This window comes from Bos javanicus, chromosome 5 (assembly GCF_032452875.1).
Source record: "Bos javanicus breed banteng chromosome 5, ARS-OSU_banteng_1.0, whole genome shotgun sequence".
Lineage (NCBI taxonomy): Eukaryota > Metazoa > Chordata > Mammalia > Artiodactyla > Bovidae > Bos > Bos javanicus.
Window position 1 is genome coordinate 99,373,015 of NC_083872.1, and position 18,295 is coordinate 99,391,309.

At 42.7% G+C, this 18,295-nt stretch overlaps 1 protein-coding gene across 1 annotated transcript in view; it reads left to right on the forward strand.

Annotated features, from left to right (window-relative positions):
- Window positions 1–7,365: 7,365 nt before the first annotated feature.
- Window positions 7,366–18,295, forward strand: part of STYK1 (serine/threonine/tyrosine kinase 1) — a 54,375-nt gene continuing 43,445 nt past the window's right edge. The window contains exon 1 of the mRNA XM_061417853.1: window positions 7,366–7,644. The gene's annotated coding sequence lies outside the window, so the exon portion shown is untranslated. The remainder of the gene's footprint in view (window positions 7,645–18,295) is intronic.

Sequence of the window (18,295 nt, forward strand, 5' to 3'; positions counted from 1 at the left end):
TTCTGTTAGGTCCATACCATTTCTGTCCTTTATTGTGCCCATCTTTGCATGAAATGTTCCCTTGGTATCAATAATTTTCTTGAAGAGATCTCTAATCTTTCTCGTTCTATTATTTTCCTCAATTTCTTTGCATTGAGCACTGAGGAAGGCCTTCTTATCTCTCCTTGCTATTCTTTGGAACTCTGCATTCAGATGGGTATTTCTTTTCTTTTCTCCTTTGCCTGTTGCTTCTCTTCTTTTCTCAGCTCCTTGTAAGGCGTCCTCAGACAACCATTTTGCCTTTTTGCATTTCTTTTTATTGGGGATGGTCTTGATCACTGCCTCCTGTCACAAATGTCACAAACCTCCATCCATAGATCTTCAAGGCACTCTGTCTATCAGATCTAATCCCTTGAATTTATTTCTCACTTCCATTGTATAATCATAAGTGATTTGATTTAGGTCATACCTGAGTAGTTGGGGAGTTGGACTGTGAAGAAAGCTGAGCACTGAAGAATTGATGCTTTTGAGCTGTGGTGTTGGAGAAGACTCTTGAGAGTCCCTTGGACTGCAAGGAGATCCAACCAGTCCATCCTAAAGGAGATGAGTCCTGGATGTTCTTTGAAAGGAATGATGCTAAAGCTGAAACTCCAGTATTTGGCCATCTCATGCAAAGAGTTGACTCATTGGAAAAGACTCTGATGCTGGGAGGGATTGGGAGCAGGAGGAGAAGGGGATGACAGAGGATGAGATGGCTGGATGGCATCACCGACTTGATGGATGTGAGTTTGAGTGAACTCCAGGAGTTGGTGATGGACAGGGAGGCCTGGCGTGCTGCAATTCATGGGGTCGCAAAAAATCGGACACGACTGAGCGACTGAACTGAACTGAACTGAACTGAGTAGTCTAGTGATTTTCCCTACTTTCTTCAATTTAAGTCTGAATTTAGCAATAAGGAGTTCATGATCAGAGCCACAGGCAGCTCTCGGTGTTGTTTTTGCTGACTGCATAGAGCTTCTCCATCTTCGACTGCAAGGAATATAAGCAATCTGATTTCAGTATTGACCATCTGGTGATGTCCATGTGTAGAGTCGTCTCTTGTGTTGTTGGAAGAGGGTGTTTGCTATGACATTCTCTTGGTAAAACTGTTAGTCTTTGCCCTGCTTCATTCTGTACTCCAAGGCCAAACTTACCTGTTACTCTAGGTATATCTTGACTTTCTACTTTTGCATTCCAGTCCCCTATGCTGAAAAGGACATCTTTTTTTGGTGTTAGTTCTAAAAAGTCTTCTAGGTACTTCACAGAATCGTTCAACTTCAGCTTCTTCAGCATTAGTGTTTGGGGCATAGACTTGGATTACTGTGATATTGAATAGTTTGTCTTGGAAATGAACAGAAATAATTCTGTCATTTTTGAGATTGTACCCAGGTACTGCATTTTGGACTATTTTGTTGACGATGAGAGGTACTTCATTTCCTCTAAGCAATTCTTGCCTACAGTAGTACATACAATGGTCATCGGAATTAAATCCATTCCAGTCCATTTTAGTTCAGTGATTTCTAAAATGTCAATGTTCACTCTTGCCATCTCCTGTTTGACCACTTTCAATTTACCATGATTTGTGGACCTAACATTCCAGGTTCCTATGCAATGTTGTTCTGTACAGCATCAAACTTTATTTCCATCACCAGTCACATCCACAACTGTGCATTGTTGTCTCTTTGGCTTTGTCTCTTCATTCTTTCTGGAGTTATTTCTCCACTCTTGTCCATTAGCATATTGGGCACCTACTGACCTGGGGAATTCATCTTTCGGTGTCATAACTTTTTGCCTTTTTATACTGTTCATGGGGTTCTCAGGGCAAGAATACTGAAGTGGTTTTCCATTCCTTTCTCCAGTGGACCATGTTTTGTCAGAACTCTCCATCATGACCCATTCGTCTTGGGTGGCCCTACATGGCATAGCTCATAGTTTCACTGAGATAGACAAGGCTTTGGTCCATGTGATCAGTTTGATTAGTTTTCTGTGATTGTGGTTTTCATTCTGTCTGCCCTCTGATGGAGAAGGATAAGAGACTTATGGAAGCTTCCTGATGGGAAGACTAACTTTGGGGGAAACTGGGTCTTGTTCTGAAGAGCAGGGTCATGTTCAGTAAATATTTAATATTATTTTCTCTTGATGGGACGGGCTATGTTCCCCCTCTGTTGTTTGGCCTGAGGCCAAACTATGGTAGCGGTAATGAAGATAATGGTGACCTTCTTCAAAAGAACTTTCCACGCACTATCGTATTCAGTGCCTCTGACCCTGCAGCAGGTCACTGTTGACTCACACCTGTGCCAGAGACTCCTGTACACTCACAGGCAAGTCTGGCTCAGTCTCTTGTGTAGACACTGTTCTTTTCTCCTGGCTCCTGGTGTGCACAAGGTTTTGTTTATGCCCTCCAAGAGTCTGTGTCCCCAGTCCTGTGGAAGTTCTGTAATCAAATACCACTGGCCTCCAAAATCATATTCCCTGGGGGTTCTCAGCCCCTTTGCCAGATCCCCAGGTTGGGAAATCTGTTGTTGGTCCTAGAATTTTCTCAACAGTGTGAGAACTTATTTGGTATAATTGTTCTGCAGTTTGTGGGTCATCTGCTCGGTGGCTCTATGTTGGAGCTAATGGTGACCTCCTCTAAGAGGGCTGATGCCACACACTGTATGACCCAAGTCTGCTGCAGCCAGAGCCCCTGTCTCCACAGCAGGCCACTGCTGACCCATGTCTCCGCAGGGACAAACACACAAAGGCAGATTGAGACAAACACTCAAAGGCAGGTCTGGCTCAGTCTCTGTGGGATCCCTGGGTCCTGGTGTGCACAAGATTTTGTTTGAGCCCCCTGAGCATCTTTGGTAGGTATGGGGTTTGATTCTAAATGTGATTTCATCCCTTCTACCCTCTTGGTGTGCATCTCCTTTATCCTTGGACATGGGGTATCTCTTTTTAGTGGGATCCAACATTTTCCTGTCGATGCTTGCTCAGCAGCGAGTTGCAACTTTGGAGTTCTCTCAGGAGAAGATGAGTGCACGTCCTTCTTTTCTTCAATATGACTACATTTTTATCCATTAAGATAGAATTTAACTTCAAGTCAAACCCAAGTCTCCTGCATTACAGGTGGATTCTTTGCCAGCTGAGCCACCAGGGAAGCCCAAGAATACTGGAGTGGGTAGACCTATCCTTCTCCAGCAGATCTTGCTGACCCAGGAATCGAACTGAGGTCTCCTTCATTGCAGGGAGATTCTTTACCAGCTGAGCTACCAGGGAAGCCTGTTCAATACTTAACACTCAATAAACGCTGGCAGAGCAGAAAATGGGCATTCAGTAAATGCTGATTGGAATTTCCCTGGTGGTATAGTGGATAAGAATCTGCCTGCCAGAGCAGGGGACTGTTCAGTCCCTGGTCTGGGACGATCCCACGTGCCTCAGAGCAACAGAGTCAGTGGGCCACGGCTACTGAGGCCTGCATGCCTAGAGTCTGTGCTTTGCCACAGGACAAGCCACTGCCATGAGAAGCCCAACACCCCAACAAAAGAGTGGCCCCCGCTCACCACAACTAGAGAAAGTCTGCATGCAGCAACAAAGACCCAGTGCAGCCAAAAATAAATAAATAAATGTATTTTAAAATGCTGACTGAATTAATGGTGAGGTATAAATAGCCATCTGGTAAGGATGGATGAACTGAAGATTGCTGAAAATGAGTAAGAGGGCCAGAACTGTGAGACAGAGGTAATAATGGAAATTATAAGAAAATGGACACTTGGAGAGAAGAGCAAAATAAGAATGATCCAGTCACCTTATTCACATGTAAATGAGTGGAGCCAATCACACATGTATACCTCCTGCTTATATCTTTTGTTTAATGAGGATTTTCTATTTAGTATGTATGTTGGTGTTTCCATGTCTGAGCATGATTTCCAGAGTTTTCTCTATCTCAGAAAATTTAAAAACTCACCATTTATTGAATTGTTCATTAAGATTAGAGTATACATTTTTGAATCCCCCTTTGTTCTGGACGGAGGTTCTTGACATTGTACAGGAGACAGGGGTCAAGACCATCCCCATGGAAAAAAAATGCAAAAAAGCAAAATGGCTGTCTGAGGAGGCCTTACAAATAGCTATGAAAAGAAGAGAAGCAAAAAGCAAAAGAGAAAAGGAAAGATATAAGCATCTGAATGCAGAGTTCCAAAGAATAGCGAGGAAAGATAAGAAAGCCTTCCTCAGCAATCAATGCAAAGATATAGAGGAAAACAACAGAATGGGAAAGACTAGAGATCTCTTTAAGAAAATTAGAGATACCAAGGGAGTATTTCATGCAAAGATGGGCTCGATAAAGGACAGAAATGGTATGGACCTAACAGAAGCAGAAGATATTAAGAAGAGGTGGCAAGAATACACAGAAGAACTGTACAAAAAAGATCTTCATGACCAAGATAATCACGATGGTGTGATCACTGACCTAGAGCCAGACATCCTGGAATGTGAAGTCAAGTGGGCCTTAGAAAGCATGACTATGAACAAAGCTAGTTGAGGTGATGGAATTCCAGTTGAGCTATTCCAAATCCTGAAAGATGATGCTGTGAAAGTGCTGCACTCAATATGCCACCAAATTGGGAAAACTCAGCAGTGGCCACAGGACTAGAAAAGGTCAGTTTTCATTCCAATCCCAAAAGAAAGGCAATGCCAAAGAATGCTCAAACTACCGCACAATGGTACTCATCTCACATACTAGTAAAGTAATGCTCAAAATTCTCCAAGCCAGGCTTCAGCAATACGTGAACCGTGAACTTCCAGATGTTCAAGGTGGTTTTAGAAAAGGCAGAGGAACCAGAGATCAAATTGCCAACATCCACTGGATCATGGAAAAAGCAAGAGAGTTCCAGAAAAACATCTATTTCTGCTTTATTGACTATGCCAAAGCCTTTGACTGTGTGGATCACAGGAAACTGTGGAAGATTCTGAAAGAGATGGAAATACCAGATCACCTGACCTGCCTTTTGAGAAACCTATATGCAGGTGAGGAATCAACAGTTAGAACTGGACATGGAACTGGTTCCAAATAGGAAAAGGAGTACGTCAAGGCTGTATATTGTCACCCTGCTTATTTAACTTCTATGCAGAGTACATCATGAGAAACTCTGGGCTGGAAGAAGCACAAGCTGGAATCAAGATTGCCGGGAGAAATATCAATAACCTCAGATATGCAGATGATACCACCCTTATGGCAGAAAGTGAAGAGGAACTAAAAAGCCTCCTGATGAAAGTGAAAGAGGAGAGTGAAAAAGTTGGCTTAAAGCTCAACATTCAGAAAACAAAGATCATGGCACCTGGTCCCATCACTTCATGGGAAATAGATGGGGAAACAGTGGAAACAGTGTTAGACTTGATTTTTGGGGGCTCCAAAATCACTGCAGATGGTGACTGCAGCCATGAAATTAAAAGACGCTTACTCCTTGGAAGGAAAGTTATGACCAACCTAGATAACATATTGAAAAGCAGAGATATTACTTTGCCAACAAAGGTTCGTCTAGTCAAGGCTATGGTTTTTCCTGTGGTCATGTATGGATGTGAGAGTTGGACTGTGAAGAAAGCTGAGCACGGAAGAATTGATGCTTTTGAACTGTGGTGTTGGAGAAAACTCTTGAGAGTCCCTTGGTCTGCAGGGAGATCCAATCAGTCCATTCTGAAGGAGATCAGTCCTGGGATTTCTTTGGAAGGAATGATGATAAAGCTGAAACTCCAGTACTTTAACCACCTCATGTGAAGAGTTGACTCATTGGAAAAGTCTCTGATGCTGGGAGGGATTGGGGGCAGGAGGAGAAGGGGACGACAGGATGAGATGGCTGGATGGCATCACTGACTCGATGGACGTGAGTCTGAGTAAACTCCGGGAGTTGGTGATTGACAGGGAGGCCTGGTGTGCTGCGATTCATGGGGTCGCAAAGAGTCAGACATGACTGAGTGACTGAACTGAACTGAACTGAACTTGTCCTGTCTATATATATTTAAATTTTTTTCTAGGTCTTAAAGGTTATAACTTTTGTGACTATGGTGACTCCTTTACAAAAAGAAGATTTTAAACAGAATTCTGTGTATCAGAATGGGTATTCAGCAAGATACTCAGGTGTTGCAGGAATTACAAAAATGAGTATGCCACAGTCTCTACTTTGAGGAAATCAGGGTCCATGGGGAAGCAGAGTAGAAGAAACCATAATACAAAGCTCAGATTTGTTTATTTGGCTTTTATTCATCAGTTATGACGTAAAGGATGGGCAGAAAATTTGACTGATGAGCCTTCATTCTTTCATTTTTTTAAATTGAGGTAAAATTCACATAACATAAATTAACCACCAACCATTCTTAAATGTACAATTCAGTGGCATGCAGTACAGTTCTTCCTATTTTAAAAGAGCTCTGAAGGAAATAAAACTATCAATAGCAAAGACTCCAGAGAACTGAAGTGCCCCAGTCTTCAAATGCTCGACATCACATGGTACCCAAATTCTTTCTGTTCTAAGGATGCCCAATTTCTCCTTGGTTTGCTAACAATGCTGAGCAAGCAAGCCATCTATACACTACTGCTGCTACTGCTAAGTCACTTCAGTCGTGTCCGACTCTGTGCGACCCCAAAGACGGCAGCCCACCAGGCTCCCCCGTCCCTGGGATTCTCCAGGCAAGAACACTGGAGTGGGTTGCCATTTCCTTCTCCAATGCATGAAAGTGAAAAGTGAAAGTGAAGTCGCTCAGTCGTGTCCGACTCTTAGCGACCCCATGGACTGCAGCCTACCCGGCTGCTCCGCCCATGGGATTTTCCAGGCAAGAGTACTGGAGTGGGGTGCCATTGCCTTCTTCGATCTATACACTATGTGGCCTATATTTCTTGAGTAGAACGTGTATTCGGTGCTAGTATCAAGTTTGGAGTTCTCCCAGCCGAGTGTTTTCTTCAGGGTCTTCTATGTAAATTCCTTGTGGGCCAGTAACCAAAGTAGGTGGCTCATTACTGTATCCCTAGGGGAAAACCCAGCACATAGATTATTTTAAAAGCATTTGTGAATGATTGATTACTTACTCCGGAGATTTTTATGTTCAATTATTCCCTACCTATTGCCTCATGGTCAGTATTAACTGGGGCACTCAGTAAAGGTTTGGGGTTGCGATTGTCCCTGTGCCCAAGGTCAAATCCTGGCCATTTTGAGCACCAAAGAAGGCAACTGTTACTGAGTTGCACAGAAGGTGGCGCTGTTGCGCCTCATCGTGATTGCATTATCACCTGGACAGGCAGGTCTCTTATACCTGACTGTCTAGCAATCGCTTGAGAAGGAAATGAATAAGTTGATCAGCAACAAGTCCAGCTTTTACAATTTCGGCAGAGGTTTCCTTCTGGTTCCGGTGTGGTGAGGCCCGGAAACCTCAGTGCCCGCAGACTTTTCCTTTTGTGGGGAGCCCGCCCAAACTCCATCCTTTGCCCGCGGCCACGCCCCACAGTGGGAAGGAGGGACTGAAAAGCATTTCCTTGAGGCCGGCACAACTTGCCCTACGCAAAACGAGTTTTTTTTTTTTTTTCCCCCTTCCCTGGCTGAGCCAGTTTCATCTGAAATACAGAGTGACCGGAGGAGGAACCGGAGGAGGGACAAGGTACTGGAAATGGTTTGGGGGTATGAAGGATGAGAGGAGGATGGTAGTGATGCGGCCGAAAGGGGGATGGCTGTGGGTGGCTGTCTGTATTTATGTGAACAAACAGCAATCACCAGGTGAATGAATCTGTATTTCTTCCGAACAGGCATCTTGCGAGTTTGGGCTTCTGTCTTTTTTTAAGACAGAATTTTGGCAATTTTCAGCCATTTGGGCAAGGAGAGAGGCAGCCAGAAAGCGAAGGGATGAGGGGTCTCTGTGTATTCCTGGAGAGGAGGCCATCGTGAGAAGGGAGATAGAAACAGTCTAGTACAGGAATTACTTGTCACAGGACAGTAAGGTCGTTCAGTCCGCCTTTGGGCTCAGCTCAGCTTCTCATCTGCTAAGCATAATTAAGAATGGTAATTATCTCTTGTAGTTGTTGTGATATTTAAGTGAGATAATATCTGTAATCACGCTTAAAAATTGTAGTGTGATATGCTATTCTTTGTTTACCGGAATTTCAGTTTTCTTCTTGTTTTCTCTTTTTCTTTGTATTGAAGTGTAGTTGATTTAAAATACTATATTAGTATCAGATGTGCAGCATAGTGATTGATTTTTTATAGTATTATTATAGGTTTCATTCACTCCATTAAAAGTTAGTACAAAATAATGGCTATAATTCCCTGTGCTGTACAATATGCTTATCTATTTTATATTGAGTAGTTTGTGTCTCTTAATCCTCTACTCCTGTCTTGCCCTTTCTCCCTTCTCTTTCCCCACCAGTAACTACTAGTTTGTTTTCATATCTGTGGGTCTGTTTTGTTTTGCTATGTACATTCATTTGCTTTATTTTTTATATTCCACAAGTAAGTGTGAATACAGTATTTGTCTTTGTCTGACTTATTTCACTATGCATAATATTCTCTAGGTTCATCTATGTTGCTGCAAATAGCAGAATTTCATTCTTTTTTATGGCTGAGTAATGCTGAGTAAAATTACTCAGCTATATATATATATATATATATATATATATATATATATATATATATTTATACCATGTCTTTTTTTATCCACTTATCTGTTGATTGCCACTTGGGTTGCTTCTATTGCAATATACTTTGTATATCATATATAATGTTGCCTTGAACATTGGGTCACATGAATCTTTTCAAATTAGTGTTTTTGTGTTTCCAGATAGACACCCAGGAGTGGACTTGCTGGGTATTATGGTGGGTTTGGGCTTGCCAGTTTGCTCAGTGGTAAAGAATCCACCTGCAAATGGAGAGGCAGGTTTGATCCCTGGATTGGGAAGATCCCCTGGAGAAAGAAATGAAAATCCACTTCAGTATTCTTGCCTGGGAAATCCCATGGACAGAGGAGCCTGGCGGGCTGCAGTCCATGGAGTCACAAGATAGTCAGACACGACTCAGTGACTAAACAACAAGAGGGTCGTTCTGTGTTTAGTTTTTTGAGGAACATCCATATTGTTTCCATAGCAGCTACACCAATTTTTGTTTCCACCAAGAGTGTACAAGAGTTCCCTTTTTTCTACCTCCTTTCCAACATTTGTTATTTACAGCCATTCTGACAGGTGTGAGGTGACAGTGATTTTGATTTGCATTGTCCTGCTGATTAGTGTTGTTGGGCATCTTTTCATGTGCCTCTTAGCAATCTGTATGTCTTTGGGAAAATGTCTATGTAGGTCTTCTGACCATTTTTTGATTGGGTTATTTTTTAATATTGAATTGTGTGAACTGTTTGTATATTTTGGATATTAAGCCTTTGTTAGTTGTATCATTTTTAGACATTTTCTTCCATTCCATACATTGTCTTTTTGTTTTTTGGTGCTTCCTTTGCTGTGCAAAAGCCTCTAAGTTCAATTAGATTCCATTTGGGCTTTTTGCTTTTATTTCTTTATTTCTTTTTCTTTTTTTGCTTTTATTTCTTTTGTCTTAGGAGAATGATCCAAGAGAATATCTTTATAATTTGTGTCAAAGAGTGTTCTACCTATGTTTTCTTTTAGAAATTTTATGATTTCAGGTCTTACATTTTGGTCTTTAAACCACTTTGAATTTCTTGTGTAAAGAAATGTTCTGATCTCACTGCTTTATGTTGTTATTGTTATTCAGTCACTTTATGTTGTTGTTGTTGTTGTTCAGTGTCTGATTCTTTCTGACCCCCATGGACTGCAGCAGGCCAGGCCTCCTTGTCCCTCACTATCTCCCAAAGTTTGCCCAAGTTCATGTCCACTGAGTCAATGATACCATACTATTTTGATTACTATAGATTTGTTGTCTAGTCTAAAGTCAGGGAGAGTGATTTCTCCACGTCTCTTCTTTCTCAAGATTGGTTATTTGGCTCTTTTGTGTTTCTATAACAATTTCTTAACTATTTGTTCTACTTCTATGAAAAATGGTTTGATGGCATCACCGATTAATGGACATGAACCTGGGCAAACTCCAGGAGATGGTGAGGGACAAGGAGGCCTGGTGTGCTGCAGTCCATGGGGTCACAAAGAGTTGGACATGACTTGGTGAACAACAACTATAAAAAATGCCATTGATATTTTGGCAGAGATTGCATTGAATCTGTAAATTGCCTTAGTTAGTATGGTAATTTTAACAACATAGATTCTTCCAATTCAGGAACATGATATAGCTTTTCATCTGTTTGTGTTATCTCCAGTTTTCTTCATCAGCATCTTATAGTTTTTGGAGTATATTTCTTTTGTCTCCTTAGGCAGGTTTATTCCTCGGTGTTTTATTCTTTTTGAAATGATTATAAATGAGTTTTGATCCCCTTCCCTCTCTCTTCTCTCCCTGGAAACCCTTTAATGAAAATATTGGTGCATTTAATCTTATCCAAGAGATCTCTTAGGTTGATTTTATTTTTTAAAATTTGCTTCTCGTTTTGCTTTTATGATCAAGTGATTTCCATTACTCTATCTTACAGATCACTTATGCATTCTACCATATCACTTAATCTGCTATTTATTCTTTCTAGTGTGCTTTTTGTTATTGAATTCTCCATTTTTTAGAGTTTTTAGAAATATTTTCTAGTTAAAATTCTCACTGTGTTCATTTATTCTCTTCTCTAATTTAGTTAACGTTCTTATTACTAATGCTTTGAATTCTTTCTCTGGTAATTGTTTATTTCTGTTTTATTATATTTTTTTCAGGATATTTTTCTTGCTGTTTCAATTGAGAGCAGTTCCTCTGCCTTTTTTTGTTTGTTTGTTTGTTTTGTTTTGTTTAACTTTCTCTGACCTAAATTCAGGTGAAATAGTTACCTCTTGCAGTCTTAAGGGGGTGTTCTTGGGCGGGAGCATCTCTGTGTAGACTCGGTGTGCCCTGTGCCTTTGGTGGGAGAGCTGGATTTAATGTGGATGTAATCACATCTTTCCTCAGGGTGTGCTGGAAGCTTGGAGAAGGCAATGGCACCCCACTCCAGTACTCTTGCCTGGAAAATCCTATGGATGGAGGAGCCTGGTGGGCTACAGTCCATGGGGTCTCTAAGAGTCAGGCATGACTGAGCGACTTCACTTTCACTTTTCACTCTCATGCATTGGAGAAAGAAATGGCAACCCACTCCAGGGTTCTTGCCTGGAGAATCCCAGGGACAGGGGAGCCTGGTGGGCTGCCGTCTTTGGGGTCGCACAGAGTCGGACACGACTGAAGTGACTTAGCAGCAGTGCTGGAAGCTGCCATCTTAATAGGAGGTCAGGCTGGACATGTAGGGGCAAGAGCCGAAGCTGGTGTGAGCAGGAACTTCCCCTCTTCCCAGTGGCCATGACTGCTCTATTGTGGATAAGGGCTAATTCCAAGTTGTTGAAGCAGAATTCCTGAGGGCTGGGCCAAGCTGGCTTGGTTTCCTTGTGTTTATTTTTTAAAGGTTATTTATTTATGTATTTTGGCTGTGCTGTCTCTCTGTTGCCACTGGCTTTTCTCTGGTTGCAGCGAGCAGGGCTAGTCTTTGCTGTGGTGCTTGGGCTTCTCATTGCGGTGCTTCTCTCATTACACAGCAAGGGCTCTAGGGAGCATGGGCTTCAGTAGTTGCTGCATGGGAGCTCAGTCACTGGGGCTCCTGGGTTCTAATCACAGGCTCCGTAGAGGTGGCACATGGGCTTAATTGCTCCACAACATGTGGGATCTTCCTGGACCAGGGATTGAACCTGTGTCTCCTGCATTGGTAGGTGGATTCTTTATCGCTGAGCCACTAGGGAAGCCCCTCTGTTTCCTCTAAGTGTGTTTTCCCCTCTCTTTTTTCTGGGACCCTTGTCCTACAGGGAGTAGTGTTGAAGCAAGGGGGTCCACAGGGTCTGTCCACTCATTCCAGTCACAGACAGAGATCTGAATTGTCTCTGATGGGCTACCTGTGCCAATGCCTGCAGTCGTTTCTCTCACTCTGCTCAGATGTAGCTTTGGGTTCAAGTCCCTTTGTCCCTCATGGCTGATCACTGTCCATCCCTGTTGTGGAGCACAACCTCAGGGCAGGCTGAGTGAGCTGGGGTGGGGGCTTCCCTGGTGGCTCAGTGGTAAAGAATCCACCTGCAGTGCAGGAGCCTCAGGCTCCATCCCTAAGTTGGAAAGATCCACTGGAGGAGGGCATAGCAACCCACTCCAGTATTCTTGCCTGGAGAATCCCATGGACAGAGGAACCTGGTGGGCTCAGTCCCTGGGGTCACGAAGAGTTGGACATGACTGAAATGACTTGGTGGGCAGGCAGGAGCTATGGTGGGTCAGCCACCTCAAAGATCTGGGCTGCTTCTGAGGTACTGTTGAATAAGCTCTGACAATGGCTCCTGCTGCCTCACCCAGGCTCTGCCCCACCCAGATCACCCCTGCGTTTCCCACAGCTGAGCTTTCTTCCTGGTCATGGCCACCCAGATCCAGTGTCACGCTGTGACCCAGGGTAAATGGGGGCTGGCTCATTCCCCCTGCGTCAGCTGGGGCGTGCGCCCAGGCTGTCTCGGGAAAATTGGGGCCACAGCACCTCCACTCCACCTGTGGGGGCAGGCCAGTGCATGTGCACTCCTCCTGAGTAAGTCCAGGTTCCCCACAGCTCTCCTGTGAGTCCTGGTGGTCTTCCCACCTGCCAAGGGGACCCATCTCCCCAACAGAGGACCCCAGGACTGGGGTGCCCAATATGTGGCTTGAACTGCCCACTCCCCAGCATGGCTCTCTACCCGTGTGATCTTCCTTTTCCTCCCAAGTCCTGACCTGATCACTTAATTCTCTTCTTACTGGATTAAGTGTTCATCTTTCTTACAGCCTTGGTTGTGCAGGAACTTGGTTTCTGTCAGTCTCTAGTTTTCAGTGAGAATTGTTCCATATGTAGATGAATTTTAGACGTGTTCATGGGGGGAGGTGCTCTCCACCTCCTCCTATTCCACCATCTTGATGCCATCTTTGTCTTTCCTTTTTCTTTTTTTTTAAAGATTTTTTAAAATGTGGGCCATATGTTTAAGTCTTTATTGAATTTGTGATAATATTGCTTCTGCTTTATGTTTTGACTTTTTGGCCTCAAGGCATGTGGGAGCTTAGTTCCCTGACCAGGGATTGAACACACACCCCGTGCATTGGAAGGTGGATTCTTAACCACTGGACCACCAGGGAAGTTCCTCTTTTTCTTAATTTGTTGGTCCTTTTCATCAGTCTCTCAGCCTCATTCCCATTTTGTCTCCTTTCTTACCCTTTTATTTCTGTGTTTGTGGATTCCTGTTATGAATCCTCTCCTCATCTGAGCGGTTCACACATTTGAGACCAAGCTTTCTTCCCCCTAGTTACTGACAGCTATTGGTAGTTGTGGTGATAAAGGCATTAAACTACTGTAATGTGTAACACACCCACACTGAAATTCACCTGGAAAAAGCCCTGTTCCCAAGTGTTAGGGATACAGCTAGGAGGAAAATAGCCAAAGTCCCCAAATTCTTGTTCTCATGAAGACTTTCATGCTTCTCTTCTAGCTCCCCACCAGGCTACTGCTCTATGTCTGCTTCTGGGCTGTGCTAATAAACGTGCATGGGCTTCTCTGGTGGCTCAGTGGTAAAGAATCTGCCTGCAATGCAGGAGCCACAGGAGATGTGGGTCTGATCCCTGGGTCAGGAGGGCATGGCAACCCCCTCCAGTATTCTTGCCTGGAGAATCCCCATGGACAGAAAAGCCTGGCAGGCTACAGTCCATAGGGTCGAAAAGAGTCAGACACGACTGAAGCGACTTAGCATGCATGCACGCATGCAATAAAAGGGCATAAAGAAGCTGAGTATGCCATCAGGGAAATTACTGTCTGGTTGGAAAGAAACTGATGACTGTAGGCAAACTGATTAAGTACTGAATAAGTAGGTGAGGTATTCAGTCTTTATATTAGCCTATCATCTGCGGAAAATAAAAGTAGAAGGGAATAAGTGTATACAAAGGAAAAGGAGATATGACACAGATACCTGTGTAGTGTGGAAAGAGTCTTGTGTAGAATGGAAGGAGTCCAGGGACCTGAAATCTGGTTTAAGTACTGGCACTCTTTTTGTTAGCCAAGAACAAGGTACTTACGTCAATGTACTTTATTGTTTTATTGTTATTATTATCTTTCTGTCTTAGAAAATGAAGAGTTGAGATAGACTGGCAAATCTTGGGAGATTCTTTGATTAAAAAAATGAGTCTTTTATTTTTGAATTTCTTGTAACTTCTCTGAGTTTCCTAACCAGAATGATCATGAGGAGAATAGGTTAGAATTTAGCTGCAGAGACTGTCAGCTCTGGATAAGGAAAAGGAAGTGGGGATAAAGTGAAGGGGTTCCTATCCATGCCTTGACTTCAGCTCAATTTCCTAAAGTTACTCTTACACTCCTAAGCTCAGGGAGCCTTCTCCACAACTTTCCCCTGCCTACAACTCCAGGTGAACTGGGCAATGTATACTCCAGCTATACCATGCTGTGAAAGTCACTTCTAAAAAGTGAGATTCCAGGGAACAAGGGTTTCCTTGATGCTCATGGTTTATTTAACCCTCATCAGTCTAAGTTCTATCTCAGATTTTAAGCATTAGGTTTGCCCCTTCCACACCTGCTGCTGCTGCTAAGTCTCTTCAGTCGTGTCCGACTCTGTGCGACCCCATAGACGGCAGCCCACCAGGCTCACCAGTCCCTGGGATTCTCCAGGCAAAAACACTGGAATGGGTTGCCATTTCCTTCTCCAGTGCATGAAAGTGAAAAGTGAAAGTGAAGTCGCTCAGTCGTGTGTGATCCTTATCGACCCCATGGACTGCAGCCCACCAGGCTCCTCCGTCCATGGGATTTTCCAGGCACGCATACTGGAGTGGGTTGCCATTGCCTTCTTGGCTGCCACACCTAATCTGCACTTAATTTGTTTTCTAATTTATACTAATAACCTTTTTTGGCATTGAGGTAGCCAGTTGCCAACATAGCTAATTCTTTTTCTTTTTAATTAAAGTATAATTGACCTACAACATATGTTAGTTCCAGGTGGACAAAATAGTAATTTGATAATTCTATGCATTTCAAAAGGATCAATACAATAAGTATAGTTATCATACACGGTTATTACAATATTATTGACTATATTCCCCATGTTATATATTTCATCCACATGACTCGTTTATTTTATAACTGGAAGTCTCACCTGTTTCACCCATCACCTCACCCTCTTCCCCTTTGGCCACTACCTGTTTTTGTCTGTATCTGTGAGTCTATTTCTGTTTTGCTAGGTTTAGTCATTTGCTTTCTTTTTCAGATTTCACATATAAGTGAAATCATATGGTATTTTTCTGTCTTTCTCTGTATGATTTGTTTCACCTACCATACCTTCTATATCCATTAATGTTGTCATAAATGGTAAGATTTCATTCTTTTCATGACAGAGTAATTTTCCATTCTCTATGTCTGTCTGTGTATCTATCTCACATATTCTTTACCCATCCACCTATTTAGGCCTTCCCTGATAGCTCAGTTGGTAAAGAATCCGCCTGCAATGCAAGAGACCCCAGTTTGATTCCTGGATCGAGAAGATCCACTGGAGAAGGGATAGGCTACCCACTCAAGTATTCTTGGGCTTTCCTTGTAGCTCAGCTGGTAAAGAATCCACTTGCAATGCAGGAGACCTGGGTTCAATCCCTGGATTGGGAAGATCCCCTGGAGAAATGAAAAGCTACCCACTCCAGTACTCTGGCCTGGAAAAATCCATGAACTGTATAGTCCATGGGGTCACAAAGGGTCAGACACGACTGAATAACTTTCACTTTCACTTCCATACACTATTTATGGACACTTAGGCTATTTCCATACCTTGGCTACTATGAACAATATTGTAATTAATATGGGGTGTGTGTATCTTTTTGAATTAGTATTTTTTTCTTCAGAAAAACACCCTGGAGGGGAATTGCTGGATCATATGGTAATTCTATTTTTATTTTTTGAGGAAACTCCATACTATTCTCCATAGTATTTGTACTAGTTTACATTCCCATCAACCATGTAGAAGGGTTTCCTTTTTTGCACACTCCCTCCTTATTGATTCTCTGCCTAGATGATCTGTCCATTGATGTAAGCAGGGTGTTAAAGTTCTCCTATTATTGTTGATGATCATTACCCTAAACTGTTGGGTATATGTTGCTTATCTCCATTTAGTTTTGTTCTTTTTCTGGTGTTTTATTTTGTTTCTTTATTTGGAGTGTATTCCTCTGTAACCTCATTTTGTCTAATTCTCTGTGTTTATTTATATAAACTAACACAGCATTTGTGTGTTAGTCACTTAGTCATGTCCAACTCTTTTTGACCCCATGGACTGTAGCCAGCCAGGTTCCTCTGTCCATGGAATTCTACAGGCAAGAATATTACAGTGGGTAGCCCTTCTATTCTCCAGGGGATCTTTGCAACCCAGGAGTTGAACCTGGGTCTTCTGCATTGCAGACTGATTCTTTACCATCTGAGCCACCAGGAAAGCCGTGAAAGTGAAGTAAAAGTCGCTCAGTTAGTGTCCTACTCTTTGCGACCCCGTGGACTATACAGTCCATGGAATTCTTCAGGCCAGAATATGGAATGGGTAGCCTTTCCCTTCTCCAGGGGATCTTCCCAACCCAGGGACTGAACCCAGGTCTCCCGCATTACAGGCAGATTCTTTACCAGCTGAGATACCAGGGAAGCCCAAGAATACTGAAGTGGGTAGCCTATCCATTCTCCAGTGGATCTTCCCAACCCAGAAATCAAACCAGGGTCTCCTGCCTTGCAGGCCTATTCTTTACCAGCTGAGCTACCAGGGAAGCCCTACTGACCTTCACTCATCTTTCCAGTGGTTCAGGAACCCTACGCTTGGGAGCCTAGTGTGGGACTCGGAACCCCACTACTTGGCAAGAACTTCTGTAATAGTTCCTATCCTCCAGTTTGTGGGGTACCCAGCTGCAGGCGTGGGTCTTGACTTCTCCTACTCTGCTTCTCCTACTCATTGTCCTTCTTATAGGTGTAGTTGTCAAAAACCTTTCCTGCTCTTTCTCAGGTCTTTTATCTATAGTTGCTCTGTAAATAGTTGTAATTTTGGTGTCCTGGTGATAGGAGGTGAGTTCAGGTTCTTTTACTCCACCCTCTGGGCCTCACCACCTCAATAAAAGCAGTTCCTGGTTTGTTTGGTGTTTTTTTGGCCATACCATGCAACATGTGGGATCTTCAGTCCCCAACTAGGAGTCAAACCCATCCCCACGTACACTGTAAGTGTGGGATCTTAGCCACAAAATTGCTACAGAAATCCCTCAATAAAGCCAATTCTTAGCAACTGAGTGATCATAGCAACTTGAAGACAGTGACTGAATGTTTTATACCTACAGTTTTATACTTTTATGGACTAAATTACTGGTAAGAATGATAAATGAGAAGAAATCCTGCTTTAAGTTTTTTCTTATACAGCTGTTAACATCTTACACCTTCAGTCATAGTAAACTACCCTATTTTCACACACATAACAGTGTGTATATGCATAATATGTATTTTGTCAGTTAACAAAATACGTAGAAATACAGTGCTGTTTTCAGAGCATTGATCTAAATTACAGTTATTGTATGTATGTAATTCTGGGTTATGTTAGAATTCTACTAAGAAATTGTAGGGGATGCTAAAGTTTGAGGAAAAAAAGTGCTTCAAAGGTCAATTGTTGTTGTTTAGCTGCTCATTTGTATCCAACTCTGAGATCCCATGGACTATAGCCCACCAAGCTCCTCTGTCCATGGGGTCTGGTATGAATACTGGAGCAAATTGCCATTTCCTTCTGCAGGGAATCTTCCTGACCCAGGGATCGAATCCATGTCTCCTGCTTGGTAGGTGGATTCTTTACACTGAACCACATACACTGTGGCCATAGAAAAATCTCAATAATACATATATAATACTCATATTTGAAGTCTGTTAGCTTCCTGGAGAAAACTTCAAAATTATTAGGTTTCACCAGAGCATCAGTTTTGAATGATTTAACCAAATGGCCTGTCTTGTTGGGTACACATGGGCTGTTGTGTTGAACAACTCTGGGAGACACCATAGATGTTATATTCATATTATGCTGTCACCTGAATGATGAAAAATATTTGCCAAAGATGATAATTTGGAGTTTAGAGAAGATGACCCTAAGCAATTTCTCTTTTTTTTTTCTGATAGTAATCAGATTTCAAGACCCATTGTAGAC